Raw genomic sequence first — 19,206 nt, 5'->3', positions numbered from 1 at the left:
CGACCGCCGGCACTCACGCCGCCAACCCGCTCTCGTGAGTGCAGGCAGATGCCGCAGACGCCCCGCTGGCCAGCGTCCTGGTCTGCTGGCAGGATCGGTCCAGTTTGGGGGCGTGAGTGCGGGCGGATGCCGCAGTCGCCCTGCAGGCCCTTGTCCGGGTCTGCCAGCGGGATCGGGTCTCGGGTGACTGCTGGCACTCACACCCGCAACCTGCTCTCAGATGGCGCTGTACCATCCTGCCTGCAATATGCAAATTAGCCGCCATCTTTTTTGGCGGTTAACTGCCATCTTAGTTGGCAGTTAATTTGCATATCTTGCTGATTAGCCAATGAAAAGGGTATCGGTCGTACGCCAATTACCATTTTTCTCTTTTATTAGTATAGGATGCACACACATACATGTTATACACATATATAAGTTTATTATAAAAGTACATAATTTTTATATAGCACATATAATATGCTAGAGGCCCAGTGCACAAATTCGTGCACAGGTGGGGTCCCTCGAGGTGGCCTACAGGGATTGGGCCGAAACCCACAGTCCAACACCGCCTGCAGCTCCTACCTGCAGCTCCCACTCATCCCAGCACCACTGTACCTGCTGCAGGCTCGCACCCAATCAGTCCCAATAGGGAGAGGCTTGTGCCACAGCAGCGCTCACTGTGAGCCCTGAGTCTGGCACCCTCCCCAGCAGAGTGGCCTGTGGGATTGGACTAAAACCAGCTCTCTAACATTCCCTGAGGGATCCCAGATTGCGAGAGGGTGCAGACCAGGCCGAGGGACACCACCAGTGCACGATCAGGGCCGGGGAGGGACTCTTGCAGTCCGCAAGAGGGCTCCAGGGCATGTCCGGCCCATCTCGCTCAGTCCTGATCGGCCGGACCCCAGCAGCAAGCTAACCTACCAGTTGGAGCATCTGCCCCCCTGGTGGTCAGTGCATGTCATAGAGAGAGGTTGAGTGGCCTTAGCATATCATTAGCATATTACCCTTTGATTGGTTGAACAGTCGACCTGTCACCAGACAACCAGACACTTAGCATATTAGACTTTTATTATATAGGATATGAAATTACATATATGCTCAAAATCTCTTCTGATATATATTTATTTTGATATGTAAACAGAGGGAGGGAGGGAGGGAGAGAGAGAGAGAGATTTTAAGGAATTGAAACACACAATTATGGACGCTGGCAAGTCCAAAATATGCAAAATAGGCCAGAAGGCTGGAGTCAAGGAGAAGGTATTAAAATCCTAAAGCCACCTTCTGCTGGCAGAATTCCCTCTCATCAAGAGGTCAGAAAGGTCTTCAACTGATTAAATGAGGGAGGCCCACCTACATTAAGGAGAGTAATATGCTTTACTAAAAGTGTGCTAATTTAAATACCAATTTCATCTAAAAAATACCTTCCCAGAAACATCTAGAGCAGCAGTTCTCAACCTGTGGGTCACAACCCCTTTGGGGGTTGAACAACCCTTTCACAGGGGTTGCCTGAGATCATCGGAAAACACATATATAATTACATATTGTTTTTGTGATTAATCACTATGCTTTAATTATGTTCAATTTGTAACAATGAAAATACATCCTGCATATCAGATATTTACATTGCGATTCATAACAGTAGCAAAATTACAGTTATGAAGTAGCAACGAAATTAATTTTATGGTTGGGGGTCACCACAACATGAGGAACTGTATTAAAGGGTCACAGCATTAGGAAGGTTGAGAACCACTGATCTAGAGTAATGTTTGACCAAATATCTGGGTAGTGTAGCCTAGCCAAATTGACACATGACATTAACCCTGACAGCTACTGTCCCCAGTGTATTGCAACTTTGATCTTTAGATTTTCAAAGCCCAGTTCATCATTGTCAGAGGTCAAGAAGTACTTGTAGTAACGTAATGTAAAGTATATTTTTAATGTAAAAACACATATGGAAATTATTTGAAATTAGTCACATAGAGCAAAATTTTTTCCTAAAATAGTAAAAAGCAAAAAGAAGTTAATTCCTTTGAGGTTTTTTAAAAAATATATTTTATTGATTTTTTTTTTTTTTACAGGGGAGAAGGGAGAGGGATAGAGAGTTAGAAACATCGATCAGCTGCCTCCTGCACACCCGCTACTGGGGATGTGCCCGCAACCAAGGTACATGCCCTTGACTGGAATCTAACCTGGGACCCTTCAGTCTGCAGGCCAACGCTCTATCCACTGAGCCAAACCAATTCCTTTGAGTTTTGCCAAGGTTTCCTGACCTGAATTTTGGAGAATACCACTTCTAGGAAAATATTCATACCAAGTAGTTGCCTTAGTCAAGTTTAAAATATCAGCTTCCCACCATCCTACCAATTGTCCAGGACAACTGAGATATGCCATAATAAAATGTAGGTAAATAAATAAGACAGTAATATTGATTCATTCAGACTTGCTACTTCTGATATAAATAAGATAATGTGTGGTTGATTTTTCTCAGAAAATTGTCAGAAAACAATTTCTGGAATTTGGAAATACAAAATGTTTTTTACAAACCATACTTGAAAGGATATGAAAATATGTTTTACCACTAGAACATTCTTTCTATTTTTAATCAAGGCTAGTTCCCTAGCATTTAGTAGCCGTTATGTCGTACAGCCTCAAGGGCAATCTTGGAGTCAACTGGTGACCAGACAGTGAATGGCCCAAGACACCCTCAAGAGGCCAGAATATCTGAACCTCAAACAGAGGCTCCAGGGTGGCCATATGGGTTGATAATGGCATAGGTTACAATAAGGAGAAATTTGAAACATGTCTCAGAAAACCTTTCTAACTTTTGTTGTCTTTCAGAGAAAATAGGCAGAAAAAATATTTTATAAAAAAAGAGACATATCAAGACATTTACAAAATGAACTTAATTCTTGTATAAGCATATCCCTTTAAATGCAATACATCACCCTGAGACTGAGTGTTCTTTACAAATGAAATAAAGTTGGTTCTTGGAAATAACAAAATACCATTTGGGATGAACAATTCCTATTTGCATTCTTTTCTTGATAGTAAATAATTATTTCAATAGTTTTCCTTCTTGATTTTTAGATCAATGAAATATGCAAAACATTCATTCAATGATCCCTTCTTACTCTACTCTCAACAAAGATTGGTGTTCATTCATTGATTTCTTCAACATGTTTTGAAAACGGTGACATACTAGCATTGTGAGGTATGTTGGAGATTGGGAGAGGAGTAAAACACATCTTCTGACCTCCAGGAGGTCCTGTTCTAGTATGGAAAGCAGCGGGGATAAAGAAGGGTAGGTGTCATGAAACTAGAGGAGCAAAGACAAAAAAAGGGTCAAGTCTTCAGAGAGCAGAGGTTAATGATGGTCTCAGTCAATGAGGAAGATGTAAGTTCTCTAAATGTCTCCTACGTGCCCAGCAGCAGACAGTGGACACCCTGAATCAAGTTGAGGAAATGCTGACATCAGGGTTTTCTTCACCGATGGCAGGCAATGGGCTGTGAGGAATATGGGGTCTGAAAGGCAGGGACGCCTCTCACTGAGCCTTACTAGAAATGAGAACAGAAGCTCCAATGTTCTGCTGCTGCCTGAATGGGGCTCGTCAGGGAGGCTGGACACATTGTCCAACAACTGACAGACACAAGCGTTGCTATCCTCATACTTCGAGCTCAACCATTCTCCATGTGAGGGTTGCTAAAGTAGCAGGAGTCTTTATTGCATTTATTGTTCATATCCTGTTGTCTACTTCCAGAAAGAATTTGAGAATGCTTACCAAAATAAAAGATATCCATACAATATGATTGATGAAAAAATAAAATAATAAATGTTAAGAAATTAAGGAGGTAGTAGATAGTTTAACCTAGTTGTATGTAACTGAGAAAATAAAATTAGTTCTATTTTCACAGATAGTCAAGGGGGAAAGAAAGGAAATGGGGCAAGGTGGACAAGATGGATTCACATAGTTTGTATCATTAGATAAAAAAGAAAAGCAGCAATTCAGAAATGTCTTTATTAGTGCTCTAGGGCAAAGTCATAAGAGGGATATATTATAAGGATATTTCTTTCTTTTCTTAAGATGGAACTTGTCATCTTATTTTTTAATATAATTTTTTATTTATTTCAGAGAGGAAGGGAGAAGAAGAGAGAGAGAGAAACATCAATGATGAGAGAATTATTGATCAGTTGCCTCCTGCACACCCCACACTAGGGATGGAATCTGCAACCCAGGCATATGTCCTGACCAGGAATTGAACTGTGACCTCCTGGCTCATAGGTCGACGTTCAACCACTGAGCCACGCCAACCGGGCTATAATGATATTTCTATAAAGGGAATTAGGTAAGTAGTAGCTGTACAAAAGATGCAGATACATACATATCTGCAGCTCATGTTGTGGTGTGTGTGTGCACGCGCACACACACACACGCCTTCTAAAAGCTGAAAGCAAATTGTTAGAGGTGAGTGAATAAAGGTGATTTTCACTTTGAAATGAGAGTGGCACCAGGGATCTGTGCCAACCTAGGTTGATTAAGTAATCTCAAAAGTATTGTTGCTCAGCTTGTGTGGCTCAGTGGTTTAGCATCAACCCATGCACCAGGAGATCACAGTTCGATTCCCAGTTGGGGCACATGCCCGGGTTTCAGACTTGATTGGGGGGGGGAGGGGGCGGTGCAGGAGGCAGCTGATTGATGTTTCTCTTTCATTGATGTTTCTATCTCTCTATCCCTCACCCTTTCTCTCTCTAAAATAAATAAAAATATACATTTTTAAAAAGTATTGTTGGTTCTGTTTATTTATTTTAATTTTTAAAAAATATTTATTGCTGAAAATATTACATATGTCCCCTTTTTTCTCCCATTGACCCCTCATAGCCCACCCCCGGTCCCTGCTCCAGGTCTCCACCACCCTATTGTCTGTCTGTCCATGGGTTATGTTGCTTCTGTTTAGAGATAATTCTATTAAAAATTTCCAGAAACTATCCAGAAACTTCTGGGAATTAAATATTCTAAAAAGCTAAGTAATATAGGAAAGTAGGATGTTCTTTTTAGCTATATTTTTTGTTTTTTTTTTTAACCATGTTAAATAGAAATCTTCATAAATACACATGCTCTTATTTCTTAAACAAAATTCACGGAACATATCCACTTTTTCTTACATGCTAAAGAATCCTATATAATAAAGAGGTAATATGCAAATGGTCGTTATGCAGTGTCGTGTAATGACCAACAGCAGGAGGGCAGGGCAGCGAGCTCCAAGCAGTGGAGAGAGCTACAGGAGGGCGGGGCAGCGAGCTATGAGCAGCGGAGAGCTACGAGCAGCGGTGGGCCAGGCAGCCAGCTGAGGCAAGCAGCATCAGGCTACTCGCACACGATTCGTGCGCAGGGCTACTAGTGTTATTATAAACATCAGTTACAGCACTATGCTCAGGACCCATCAGTGTTTAATAACAAAACAGATCTTTTTTTTTTAGTTTGAATTTTCCTACCTTTTCCCCTTTTACCAGACTCTCAGGCAATTATTTCTTACTGCTTATAGTGTATGTGCTTATTGCAATCCTATCTCCATATTTCAACTTTTGGCCTCTAATCTATGGGATGTTAAGATATTGAAAGCAATATTCAAAATCATAATTACCCAAAAGTCTTTCTACGGGTGGATGATTACACAAACTGTGGAATATTACTCAGCAATAAAAAGGGAGAAATTCCTAATACATACAGCAACATGGCTGAATCTCAAATTTATTATACTACTCAGTGCTATATGGTGTGAATAGATTTGTGTGACATTTGGGAAAAGGCAAACCTGTAGGGATAGGAAACAGTCAAGTGGTTGCTGAGGACAGGGTGAGGGGAGGGATTGACAATCAAGGTACATGAGGAAAGTTTTTGAAATAATGCAAATATTCTGAATATTTATTGTGACGGTGCTTACAAGGCGGTATGTGTCTGTTGAACAGTGGATTGTGTTTTAGCTCAATTACAGCACCACTTCAAAAAAGAGAAATTTAGGAGACATACCAACCAATGGCAAAGTATAGATTTGATTTGTTTCTAATGTTTAAAACGATTTAAACATTTTTTAAAGATATTTGGGAGCATTTAAACACTGACCTGATGTTTCCTGATAATATTGAATTATTATTTTTAAGGTGTGGTGAAACTGTGCATGCATTTACAGAAGTAGTCCCTATCTTTCCACACTGCATAAGGAAATGATACCATGCCTGGACGTGGCTTCTAAATAACCCAGGTGGCAGAGGCGGGTACTGATGAAACAAGATTGTCTGCGGTGTTATAATTATTGAAACTGGTGATGGGTAAAAAGGGTTTAGTATGTTAGTTTCTCTACTTTTCAATTTGCTTGAAATTTACTGTAATAAAACATTTACTTTTTATCTTTTTTATCATGAATCTATTTTTATTTATGCCAATTAATCCAATAATTAGCAATTCTTAAAAATACAGGTATCCATTGTATATTGCTTAACATAAATAAACACTAATTTCAACAAATTTAAATTGTATTACTTTTCATGATTAAATACATCTACTAAATATTGAGTGACAATTCAATCCCCCATTTTTAAAAAACCCACTATGATCTTTCTACCCGAGTTCTGAATAGTGAGTTCTGAATAAAAAGCATTCACTGACTTCTTTGCTTAGATGGAACTTAGAGTTCTGTGGTGTGTGTGTGTGTGTGTGTGTGTGTGTGTGTGTGTGTGTGAGATCCGAACATCTAAAATGAGGTCTACCTCTTAACAAAAGTTTAAATGCACACTACAGTAGTGTTAACTATAGGCACAGTGTTGCAGAGCAGATCTCTACAGCTTATTCATCTTGTATAGCTAAAACTCATACCCATTGTCCATCAGCTCCCCACTGCCCACTCTCCCAGCCCCAGAAACCACCTGATTATATATCCAAAAGAATTGAAATCAGGATCTTGAAGAGATATCTAAATGCCCACAGCATCATTCATAATAGCATGATATGGAAACAACCTAAATGTCCACTGATAGATGAATGGGTAAAGAAAGTGTGGTAGATGCATAGGACAAAATGTTTTTCAGCCTTAACAAAGAGGAAAACCCTGCCATTTGCAACAATATGGATGAATCTGGAGGCCATTATGCCAAGTAAAATAAGACAGTTGCAATACAAATGCTGCATGATTCCATTTATATGAGGTATCTAAGATAAGTGAAAACATTTTTAATTGTACAAATAACCTTTTAAAAATAGAAATCCCTCATTGTATGGAATGTTTTTTAAATGAAAAAGAAATCTTTCTTAGAGAAGCCAAGACAAATATGGAAACTCGGCATGAGTTACTTTTTAAATTCCCAGATGGTTTTGAGCACACCCGCTGACATCTTAATTGGAAATCCATCATGTCTGGCATCAGTCCGTACTTCCAGACACTTGATCCACCACTAAGCTGATTTTAGCTTGATATTAGGGTATGTAGCCCTGAGCTTCTGAGCCATTATTAACACAGAAATACCACACAGTCTTACATTAACCTAAAAAACGTGAGGTGTCCAACACAAGCCATAGAACTCTGTAAATTTCTGTCATGTGTTGCTATCTGTATTTAAAAATGGTCATTGCCTTTTGCTTTTATATCTTTCTCTTTTATTCTATATGGCCATACCTATTGCATGAGTTTTATTTCATGTACCCTTGCTTCAAATCTTGAAAATTCAAATGTACAATAAATAATTTAAAAGTAAAAAAAGAAAATCCAAATGTATTCATAGGGGAAGACAGTAGACACTTTTATAGGATCTTATTACAGGGTACTTAATAATTTTATCCTACAAGGTCCTATTATAATGGAGTCACTTTTATCAACTAAAATCTAATTTTCCCAGTGTATCTAGTCCTGCAGCTTTCAGTATGTCTCTGTTCTTCATTCCCAAGAGAGTCAGGGAAGACCAAAGGCTGAGAGAGGAAGCCAGGGCCACAGGCTCAGGGTCACGACCAAACCAGTGGACCCTGGCCAACCTGGCCCAGGTGGGAGCGGAGTCAGCCAGCAACAGCCATGCCAGAAAGCTGGCATGGGAGCATGGGTCATGCAGCCAGAGGCGATCAGGTTGGGGGAGGTCAAGGCAGAGTGCAGCTTCTCCGAGTTCACAGGACAGAAGGCTAGGCCCTGGCCCTGCCTTTCCCGTGACCAGGCATTCTAAAAGGGGTTGTATTTCAGGGGCTGACTCCAGTGGCATTGCTTTTCCTTCCCCGCCTCCGGTGCTCCTGAATTACAGTAAATTCCTTAGTTTATGTCCCTTCAGCAGTGCCTTCTGAGTCTAAAGTTGATATTAATATTAAGGAAATATTTAACTGATATTAATTGGAGCAAATTACAGAAACGTGATCAGTGAACAATTTGAATTGACTTCTGTGAAGGATGTGGGATTTTTCCAAGCTTAAATGTCTTCTTTCTAAACATAACAAAGATTTTTTTTTTAATTGGAAAAATAATACATTATGTTTCTTTCTTGTGTGGTTTATGGCATGCTTTGTTATTTAAATGGATTTGTGAATGAAATAGGACACATAAAGTCATTGTAGATGCCCACCAACGCTGTAGATGCCTTTTCTGTCCCACTGAACCCCCATGTCTTTGACCCACAAATCCCTGATGCCTGTGGGGTGAGTTCGGTATCTAGTTTTAATCTTTTCATCGCCAAAATCCTCTTCAATCCTCTTTCCTCTTCTCTCCATACACACAGAGACTCCACGTTTTAAAAAATCTCATTGTCACTGTGAAAAGGTATAATTTCACTTACAAGCAAGAAAACTTGACCTTTGGTTAGCCTGTATATGATGTGTAGCGATGATACAGATATAGGGTGGGCTAGGCCACCTCATCTGGAATTTCTCCTTGTGAGCTGCACAAGTCCAGAAAGAAAACATCCTAAACACTCTGAAAAAGGAGGTACTGATTCCCTATGGTACGTCGTTCTTTTTAGTGCAAGATGCTGCATCACTGTGGAACAGGTGCCACTTTGTAGGTTTGCTGAGTCCTGGGTGCTCTGACTGCAATAATTAACAACGTGTCCTTGGGCATTTAGAGTCGGCCTTTAGTGTTTTCATTTATAAAATCTTGGGTTAATCACTTCTTAGGTACAACCGATTTGCTCACCTTGTTCCTGAAACAGGGCAACTACAGAATCAAAAGATCCCAACCCTACCTCCACTTCAGTGCTGTGACACCTGGAGGCAGGGCTCGCTTAAACGCTCTTTCTCCCTCTTTCCCCAAATGCTAAGTAGGCGTAACTCACAGGACGCATAGTGACATTATAGTAACTGGTAATAAAAATGAATTACAATAATTTAAAATGTAGTATACAATGTGAGGGGCTCCTCACCTAAAGTAGCTAATCAAAATAACTGTACTTAGCAAGATAAATGCAATACCTGACATTTCTGGGGAAAGAACTTGCCTCTGCTAGTGAAAATAGCAAAACCAAGCAATGGTGTCCAGAATTTCAGGAGCAGAGGGTCAAAGTAAGAATATATTTCCTAAGCTGGAATGTGAGCCAGTCCCATCTCTTTGGCTCAGGGCAGCTGCTCTTACTTCAGCAAAGTTTGGCAGAGGCTGGAAGTTATTTTGGATATTCCCAAGTTTGCTTATGCCCCAGGGGTCCATAGCGAAAAAAGAGGATTTTCTTGACCAGATCCTCTCAGTCAATTCTATTACCATCCACCCACTCCCTATCCCTGATCCTGAGATCCATATCTTTTTCACACATCTTAGGTTGCTTCAATGTGACTTTTCATATTATGCCATGCAACCATTAGATCAGGTGCATTGATGTTGACATACTTCACAGTAAGACCAGTCCTGAAAAGTGCTATTTGCCTTCTGTCTCTTTCAGAAGCCTGCTTTCCTCTATTTCACAAATGTTTATGTTCTATAACAAATATTAAAAGCATGTAACCAAATGTGGAAGCAACTGAAAGTTATTTAAGTGCTAAGGCATCAGTCAGTTCTATTTCTCCAAGGAACATTATTGTAACCTCATTAAGGAAGGGAAGAAATACAAGTATATGTTGCTTATAATATTTCTCTAAATAAGATGTTCTGAGGAGGGGGCTAGCAGAATCAGGGTGTGGCCAGCTTGTTCAACTTGAGGCAGACGCGGGGACAGATGCACACAAAGAATATGACGCAAGGCAGCTGGGTTGTGGTGACGTAGGCTTTAACGAATGACCTATGTAGGCTTGCTTCAGATGGTTCCATTTCAGGTTGGAAATAAAATTAAGCATCCCATAAATGAACTGCAAGTCAATTTAGGGTTAATTTAGTTTTTGTATGAGTTTATTTGTTTTTAGTATCTTGTTAATTAAATCACAGTGTGTGGGAGTCAGGTCCTAGACTCAGGCCATGGCTCAGAAATTGGTTTTACTGTCTTTTCTACTAATAAAATATGGGTGATATGAAATGTCATAATGCCTTGGGGAACATAAAACACTAGCGAAGACTTCTGTGAAAAGGATATCAAGGGCAATTAACTTTGGTTCTTCCTTTGTGTCCAGAAACTCAATAAAATTTCTACATTATAATAGGACCTGGGAATATCAAGGCAAATTGAAGATGATGATGTCAGAATTGTATCTTATGTAAATCTGATTATACTTAATGTGCAATTCATATGAAAACAAAGAAACAGATACAGACTTAGGATTGTTGGGTAGATTTAGCTTCCCTCTGCAGACTACAGATGGGAAAAATAGAAGGTAAACTTTCAGATCTAAATTTGGAGGCCTCCACCTCCCCTTTCACCATCCTGAGGGCCTGAGTACCTCTCATTCCCATGCTTCAGATCTTCTTCTGCTACCATCATCCTTCTAAATAAAATACCTATTTGAGGGTTATATGCCTTTTAATAGGCGGTTCTAGAAGATCTCACAACCATCAAAGGCTCACATTCATAGCTCTGTTTTCCACCCAGAGGACTGCTCTTTCACATAGTTGCATTGACTTCAAACCTCCAAACCTTGAGAAAAAGAAGACATGTATCTCTCCCAGAGTTTTGTTTTCCTCAAGGGAGAGTCAGTTGAGAGAGAAACCATGGGGCCATTCGCCAGACCCTAGCTTTGCTTTGTGAGCTGATAGAAATGGAGAACATTCTCATCCCTTAATCCTTGGAATCCTGGAGGAGAGAATTAGAGAGGCCCAATCTTGCTTTCTAGGTCTTACTGTTCTCTCATCCATCCTTGGAAGGATATCTAATCCTCCTTTTGTTTGGGAAACTCCCCAAAGGCTGCATTTTTCACTAGTACTACCAAGATTTCTGTGACAGAGGCTTTCCCACTACAATGACTTAACCTACTTTGAGGGATCATTAATACCAACTCATAATTATTACTTTGCTTACACATATCTCTTTTCCCTAGCCCCATCTTCCACATTTTGAACACATCTGAGTTGTTTGTATAATTGAATATAAGTGAAAGTAATACTGGTTAGCTTACTTATTCAGGAAATATTCTGTCTTAGCATCATGACAAGTTAACTTAGCTTGTTAGCTCAGATATTTCACTGGAGTGGAAAATAATTTGTTGACCCTGAGGATCAGCTTGCCCCTGCTCCCAGAAAGGTATAAGGTCCGGCAAAGGAAAGGTCTGTGAAAGCTCTGCTGCCATCTCAAAGTATGAAGTAATGGCAATCCATAACAGACTGTCCCTCGGCCAGCCGTGGGCAAACTACAGCCCAGACCGTACCCTTTTATGTAATGATGTTTACTTTGAATTTATATTAGTTCACACACATACTCCATCCATGCTTCTGTTCCGGCCCTCCGGTCCAGTTTAAGAACCCATTGTGGCCCTCAAGTCAAAAAGTTTGCCCACCCCTGCTCTAGGCCATTTAAGGTCACCAGATTGATACTATGAGGCTTAATGAAAAGATTCAGCTACAAATCTTCTTCTTTTTTTCAAGTCCTCATCTGAGGATGTTTTTCTATTGAGTTTTAGAAAACATCAATGTAAGAGAAACACATCGGTTGGTTGTCTCCTGCACATGCCCTGACCAGGGCCTGGGCCGGGAGGGGACTGCAACCAAGGTATGTGCCCTTGACTGGGATTGAACCTAGGACCCTTCAGTCCTCAGGCCGACACTCTATCTGAGCCAAACTGGCTAGGTATCAGCTACAAATATTGGTAAGACTCATCACCCTACGGAGTCTCATCTCACAGAGACCCTGGCTCAGTTGTTTCTGGGTTTTCCCAGGGAGGTTTGTCACAGGTGCTCAAGAATAAATCCACTAATATTCTTCTTCTCTAGTTTCTGCCTCATTGCCCACTTCCTCTAGAGAAAGGCTGATCCTCTGCCCTTCACGAGGACATGGCACCCATGGCTTCCATATGTATCCCTGTAGCTCTGTCAGGCTCCACAGCTAAGTTGCCCAATGATAGTACACAAGTGGAAATGAATTTCCCTCTGCCCAACACAATCTCACAATTTGTCCCTTGAGCTTGAAGCAGCACTGATATAGCTCTTGGAGCTTCTGTCCATTACACCTTTCTCGCTAAGATGCCTGACTTCACTTCTGGGATCTGACTGAGGAAAAGTTGCCAACACTAATGAGTTGTATATTTGCCAGGCACTGTACGAAGCACTTCACATGAATTATCTCATTTAAGTCTCACAGTAGCCTATGTTGGTGGTGGTGATGGCGCAGGGTGGGGGGGCAGTACTATTATCTTTTCCATTTTAGAAATAGAAAAGTAAATTGTGGCATATTCACTATCTATTGCTGTACAACAAATGACCACAAACTTAGTGGCTTAAAACAACAAACACTTATTATGTCACATTTTCTTTTCTTTTTTAAAATATATTTTTATTGATTTCAGAGAGGAAGGGAGAGGGAGAAAGAAATAGAAACATCAATGATGTGAAAGAATCATTGATTGGCTGCCTCCTACAGGCCCCCTACTGGGGATTGAGGCTGTAACCCAGGCATAGGCCCTGACGTGGAATCAAACCGTGACCTCCTGGTTCATAAGTCAATGGTCAACCACTGAACCACACCGGCCGAGCTTATGTCATATTTTCTATGAAGCGTGGCTTAGTGGGCCTCTGCTTCAAGGCCTCCCATGAGTTTGCAATCAATGTGTTGTTTAGGGATCAGGTCTCATCTGAAGGCCCAAGTGGAAAGGATCTGTTTCTAATTTCACAAACATGATTGTTGACTAGATTCAGTTCCTTTGGGACATTGAATTGAGGGCCTCAGTTCCAAGCTGGCTATTGTCCAGTGGACACCCTCAGCTCCTGTCACATGGGCCTCCCCAACATGACAACTTGTTTCATCAAGTCTATGAGGGGAGGTCTGCCAGCAAGGCAAAAGTCAGTCTTTTGTAACCTACTTATGGAAGTGACAGCCAAACACCTTTAACATATTCTGTTGGATAGAAGCAAGTCACAGCTTCTGCCCACACTTAAGAATTACACAAAAGTGTGCATGTTAGGATACAGAAGTCATTGGGGGCCATCTTAGAGTCTGTGTGACACATGAAGAGGGTAAGTAACTTACTGTCTTATCCTGTTCCAGAAGCTATAACAAGATAATGAAAAACAATTTTTCTTACAGTTCTGGAGGCTGGGAAGTCCAAGATCATAACACCTGTGGATTTAGTGTTTGGTAAGAACCCACTTCACTATAACCTTACATGGCAGAAATGGCAAGGGATTTCTGTGGGGTCTCTTCTATAAGGGCACTAATCCCATTCTTGAGGGCTCTGCCCCCATAATCTTAACACTTCCTAAAGACCCCCACCTCCCAATATCATCATATTGGGGATTAGGTCTCAACCTATGAATTTTGGAGAAATAAAAAACATTTAATCTATAACACTTACCCAAGGATTATCAGCTAATAGGCAATTAAGCCAATATTTGAGCACAACAAAATATAGCTCCAGAGGAAAGTAAGACTCAAAAGCTTTTGGAAACCAGGCTACCCATAGAAACAAGGACATACTTCTTATTTATCACCTTTTGGATGTGTCACTAAAACAAGGGTTGTTGAAGATGCAGGCTTTTTTTGTGTGTGTGGTTGTTAATTTTAATCCCTGCACGTTTTCAAAACATTTGTGCATTATGTGGCTTTAACACAATTATTTAGATTTTCATGAGCTTTAAAAAGATAATCAGAAGATATAATGACACTATTTCCTCCATGCTCCTGTGGCAACAGATGTTGAGTAGAGCTAAGTAACAACTTAATAAACAATGTGCTTGTCTGATCACAACTACTTCTTGTCACTTGCATGGCCTTTAGCTGCAGGCATTTGACTTTGCTACCTCTGCAATTGAACAGAGAGTACAGTAGTACTGAGAACTGAATTGTGAGTTCATTTATGGGGAAAATTAAAAGTGGCTTCTCCCAGATATCTGACATATCAAAAATTTTTGAATAATGTTAAATTTGCATAGAAATTGGATATTATCCCCAAAATGTGCTGTTAGTGTAGCAAAGTTACACATATATTTATAAACAATTGATTATGAGGACATCTTTATTACCCCACTGGAGAGAAGGCTCCCTGCTTATCTGAGCATACACATACTAGTGCTACCTAGTGGTAGTTACCTCAAATGTAAATACAACCCCTTGGAGACACTCAGCAACCTTTTTGGGAATAGAATTATTTATTTGTTTCTTTATTTTGGTCAATGAATATATATATTCTTATTGCTAGGCACCATGTTAATCTAATTATAATAATTGAAGTTGTGAAACATTGAAATGCATACAATAGGTCATTTCAACACTATCTTATAGCAAGCTTGTGGTATAAGGAACAAAATTTGGGTCTTCTACTTTATCCAATATTCCAGGCTGCTTTGGTTAAAATTCCCTTCATTATTTATGTTAAACTGCAAGGTTGATTTGAGGATATGAACATTATCCTTGGCAGGCTGATTCGAAATTACCATATAAGTGTGTTGTCATATTCTTCATACTTCAAATAAACTTATATGGAAAATATAAATACTAGTACAGCCATTAGAGATTAAACTCTGGCAATTAGGTGATTCAAACTGGCTCTTTCTCTCTTGTAATTCCTTAGTAGCATATTATAAAAGAGGAATGGTATTTCCCACCCCAGTCCCAGTTGGTAATTCTGATTGTCCCATGATTTCACAGCTGCAAATCAACCCCCACCCTCTCACACTTGTCTCTGGCTAATGATGCTTTCTTTAATTAGCACATGACTTAAACTTTCGTTCTGACTTATCTGTTGCTTTGGTCGCTGGGCTACCTGAGTGCGAGCTGGTCTAATTGGGAAAGAAAAAGCACTTGAACATTGATGCTACTTGTCCTGACATTGAACAAAAGGAAGAGCAATTTGTCTGGTTGCTGAATTTGCTTTCGTTATCAACTGAATTTGCATTCTCTGACAACTTCTCTCCCTTACAATCTGTCTAGGCTTTGTACTTCTATTTGTGGGTTTTTTCCCTTTGGTTCTTATATCTTCCCCGACTTGAGAATGGCTTCTAGAAAAAGCTATGAGGAGCTACGCTTTGTCAAAGCCTGTGCGAGACGGCCTGCAGAGGGGGATTTGAGGAGATACAAGACCTTCTCTTTAAGGTCAAACCATTACTGACCTTTCCTCCCTTTTCACTCTAAACTCCCAGGATCCCTGTCACCTTCTGGATGGTTAAGCCACACAGATGATAGCTTTACTCTATGTCAAATGCATGTATACTAGAGAGGAGAGCCTACTTGAGGAACCTGATGATCTCTGACATACTCTCTTCTTGCCCCTGATAAATTTCCCTGAAAAGTCACCAAGAAAAGGTTCTCTGAGGAGTCAGAATATGAAACAGGAAATGAAAATGAGGATAGGATGAAATGGGAGAAATACACATTTTGTTTTTGAAATGACCAATATTCATTATCTCTAATATTCATGGTGGTAGATAATGCGGGGAGATATAAATGCAATGAAAAACAGGCTTCCATGGGTTTGGAGATGATCTGTAAGCTGACCTACAGATAGCAGTGAAAGAGGTGAAGCAGGTAATAGTCTCATGATGTGCAAGCCAAAGTGTTGAACATAGATAAGAAATGCTACACAGTCCCTCAGAGAGATAATGAGACTAGAGCTGTAGAGTGAAGAAGGAGGAAGGTCAGGCACGATCATTATGTGAGCACCAGGCAACTTGGAACTGGACTGTACAGCGTGCACTGGAGAAATGAAGGAAACTAATCAGGCTAGAATGAAAGCTTGACTTGGAGCAATTGAAGACAGGAGTTGAGACTTCACCCTGTGGGCATGAGATAGCCATCACAGATATCAGAATAGAGAAATGGATGTCTTAGGAAGAACTATGTTGGTGGTGAGTTTGAAGTAGGAAACGCTTGAGGAGAAAAGACTGGTTAGGCAATGGCAGAAATTTAGATTTGTCTAGGATGGTAACTAGGAATAAATGTGAAAGAGGAAGAAAGGATTTTATTTTTCCTGAACATGGGAAATTATTGAGATGGAACGAGCAAAGAAGACTGTGAGGTGTACAGCCTGACTCAACATGAGGGGGTGGGTGGTGACCTAGCGTCAGATGACTGAGTAAAGGGGAAAGCCCCAGATTTCAGTAAGTACAATCATGGAATCAAGAGATTTTTAAAGCTGGAAAGGGCTTTAGAGATCATCTACTGTAGCCTTTTCATCTTATCGGAGGGCAAATGAGGCCAAGGGAAGTATGTAACTCAATCCCGGGCAGTGGTGACTCGGTCCAGGACAGTGAGCAGACCATGGCAAGAGTTTAGCTGCACCCACGTCTTCTCCCACCAGCGCATCCGGCCTGCTTCACTATCCTTTCTGACTACTTCTCTGGATATTCAGTCTCAAACTCTAGACTGAGGACCACAGCCCATATGCAGCCAAATAAAACAAAATAGAAAAGTTGGCTGGAATTTTTCAAAAAGCTAAATTTATCCATTTAAAGAACTTTATTCTGTGATTCTGTCCTTCCTAAAATATGGTGTGAAAATCTTGTTTATGAAATGCCACACTGATGATACGGAATTTTTGGACTGGAACCCGGATTCTTTGTCCACCGGATTTGAAGAATGAATCCATGAACAGAGGGTAGTATAGCAAAGGTGGAGATTTATTGAAGAACACACATGAGACATGTGAAGTTCTCCCTCCTCCCTCCTCCTTATTGTTTTCCTATTCCCTTTGGGCTTTCTTCTTCTCCTTCTGGATTAAGGGCTTCCTTCCCTTTATTTTGTAAATATAAACCTTTTGCTGTTCCCAGCTCCTTCATTCTATGGAAATGTACCTGTTGCAGGTTTCAGCTTCCTTATTCTATGGAGATATACCTTCTGCTGCTCTGCAACCCAGTACTTTTTCCATGGTCCCCTTGATTTCTAAAATTTCCTAAAACTTGTCTTTTTCACCCCTAAAAATTCCTGTTTCACTGATATGTGTGGTACAATTTTTACTGCCTTTCTTAGCACAATAAAAAGCTAGTAATCTAAGTACATTCCTTTCTTTTATTTTAAACTGGTCTTTAAAATCTAAAAGTCTTAGAGTCATTTCTCTGCAGGATGGCAAATTTATCCCAAGACTTACCAAGACTTGGGGGTAAAAATGTAGCTGCACAAAGGATTACATAACAGTTTTCCTGTCTCTGACCTCATCCACAAGGGCAGGATTACAGCATCCTCTTTATCACAATTTCCTCTCTCGCCAGGTCTGGGCAGGAGTCCACGAAATGGATACTGGGTTAGGAGTGAGGGGATAAGGGTCATTCATCACCTAGAACTCTGAATCACTGTCCCTTCTGTCCCGCGGCCTTAGACCAAGGCTTGGTGGTACTAGCAGGGTAAATGGACCCAATTGTTTGATTATGGCCACATGATATTTCTTCAGTCTGCAGTCATTTGTAAAGCATCCTGCAAAAGCACTCCAAGCCACCTTTTCGCCTAGATTGCCTCGCTTTTCCCATGAAGATAACCTCGCTGCTGCAGTCCCTCAAAGAAGTGGACCTTGGTGGATTGCCCCATCAGGGCTCCAGAAAAACTTCCAGATGCCTCAATCTGTTGGCAGCAGGTGTGAGACCGGTGGAGTCAGACCAGACCTTGGTTCGGCAACCTTGGTACTTGAGTTCTGGCTAGGAAAAAATTCAGAGCCAAGACTCAAACTGCAAGAGAAGGTTTATTTAGAAAATCACAGAGGTAGAAGAAATGAACTCAGAGAACAAATTTCAGTGACAAAGGAAGGGCCCTTGGAGCTTAGGAGAAAGAAAGGTAAGGGTAATTTGCCTGGCTGTAAGGAGGAAGAAGAGGTAGGGAGGAAGAAGAGGGAGATGGGGAGGGGAAGGCTAGAGCATGCTCCTGGATTTTAGGGCAGGTCCCAGGGAAGAATCTCAATAGAATATTCATCAGCTTTCCAGGTAAAGTCATTTCAGGGTTTGGTCTGCACAAATTGGTCAGCACCATTATTCAATGCAACTGGTCCTGAAGTCAGCCATGGCAGAGCTTGTATGTTGTTTGAACCTGGAGCTGAAATACAACTGAGGCCATGGTATTTCTCGGGAGAAAAGTTCAGAGGATCAAAACCCAATGACCAGAGATAAGCCAGGGGAGGCTCCATGACCAGACATATGCCACGGGAGGGAAGGTTACCCTGGGATCGAGGTCCTTGATTACCCAGTTTGCCCAACGCTAGGAACCTGGGGCTTTCCGCTCTGGTGATCTTTTGCACCTGGTCCCATCTTCCTTAATCTGCTCATGTCTGTCTGCCTGCCTCCCACAAACACTGATCTGAGCTCAGTCTCGGGCGAGGTAGAGGACAAGGGTCAGGGCACTAAGTCACAGGACTTGGGCACATTGAGTATAGCAGGCAGCAAGGCCTGTGGCAGCGATCTCTGAAGATTTAGCGAAAGCTGCCCGGTTTCCTCTGATATCTGACCCTAAGGGGAAGAACCTGCACCAACAGCAAAGGGACCTGGGCTGCCACGCCTACACTTCAGGGAAGTAAACAAATCACTCCACTTGGGTCTGTTTCATATCCAAAATTACGCGCCTAGGACTGCTTCCCTGAATACACCAGTCTACAAATAGGATTTGGAAGCGCAGCCTAAAGGAGCCACGCGGTGCCCAGTGGAAACCTCCCGCAGGTCTCGCCCAGCCCCAGGCTCTGCAAACCCGACTCCCCGCTGGGGTTGTCCGTCGGCGGCGTGCGCGCC

Source organism: Myotis davidii, unplaced genomic scaffold (genome assembly GCF_000327345.1).
Source record: "Myotis davidii unplaced genomic scaffold, ASM32734v1 scaffold292, whole genome shotgun sequence".
NCBI classification, from domain to species: domain Eukaryota; kingdom Metazoa; phylum Chordata; class Mammalia; order Chiroptera; family Vespertilionidae; genus Myotis; species Myotis davidii.
Note: the sequence above shows the minus strand (reverse complement) of the source record.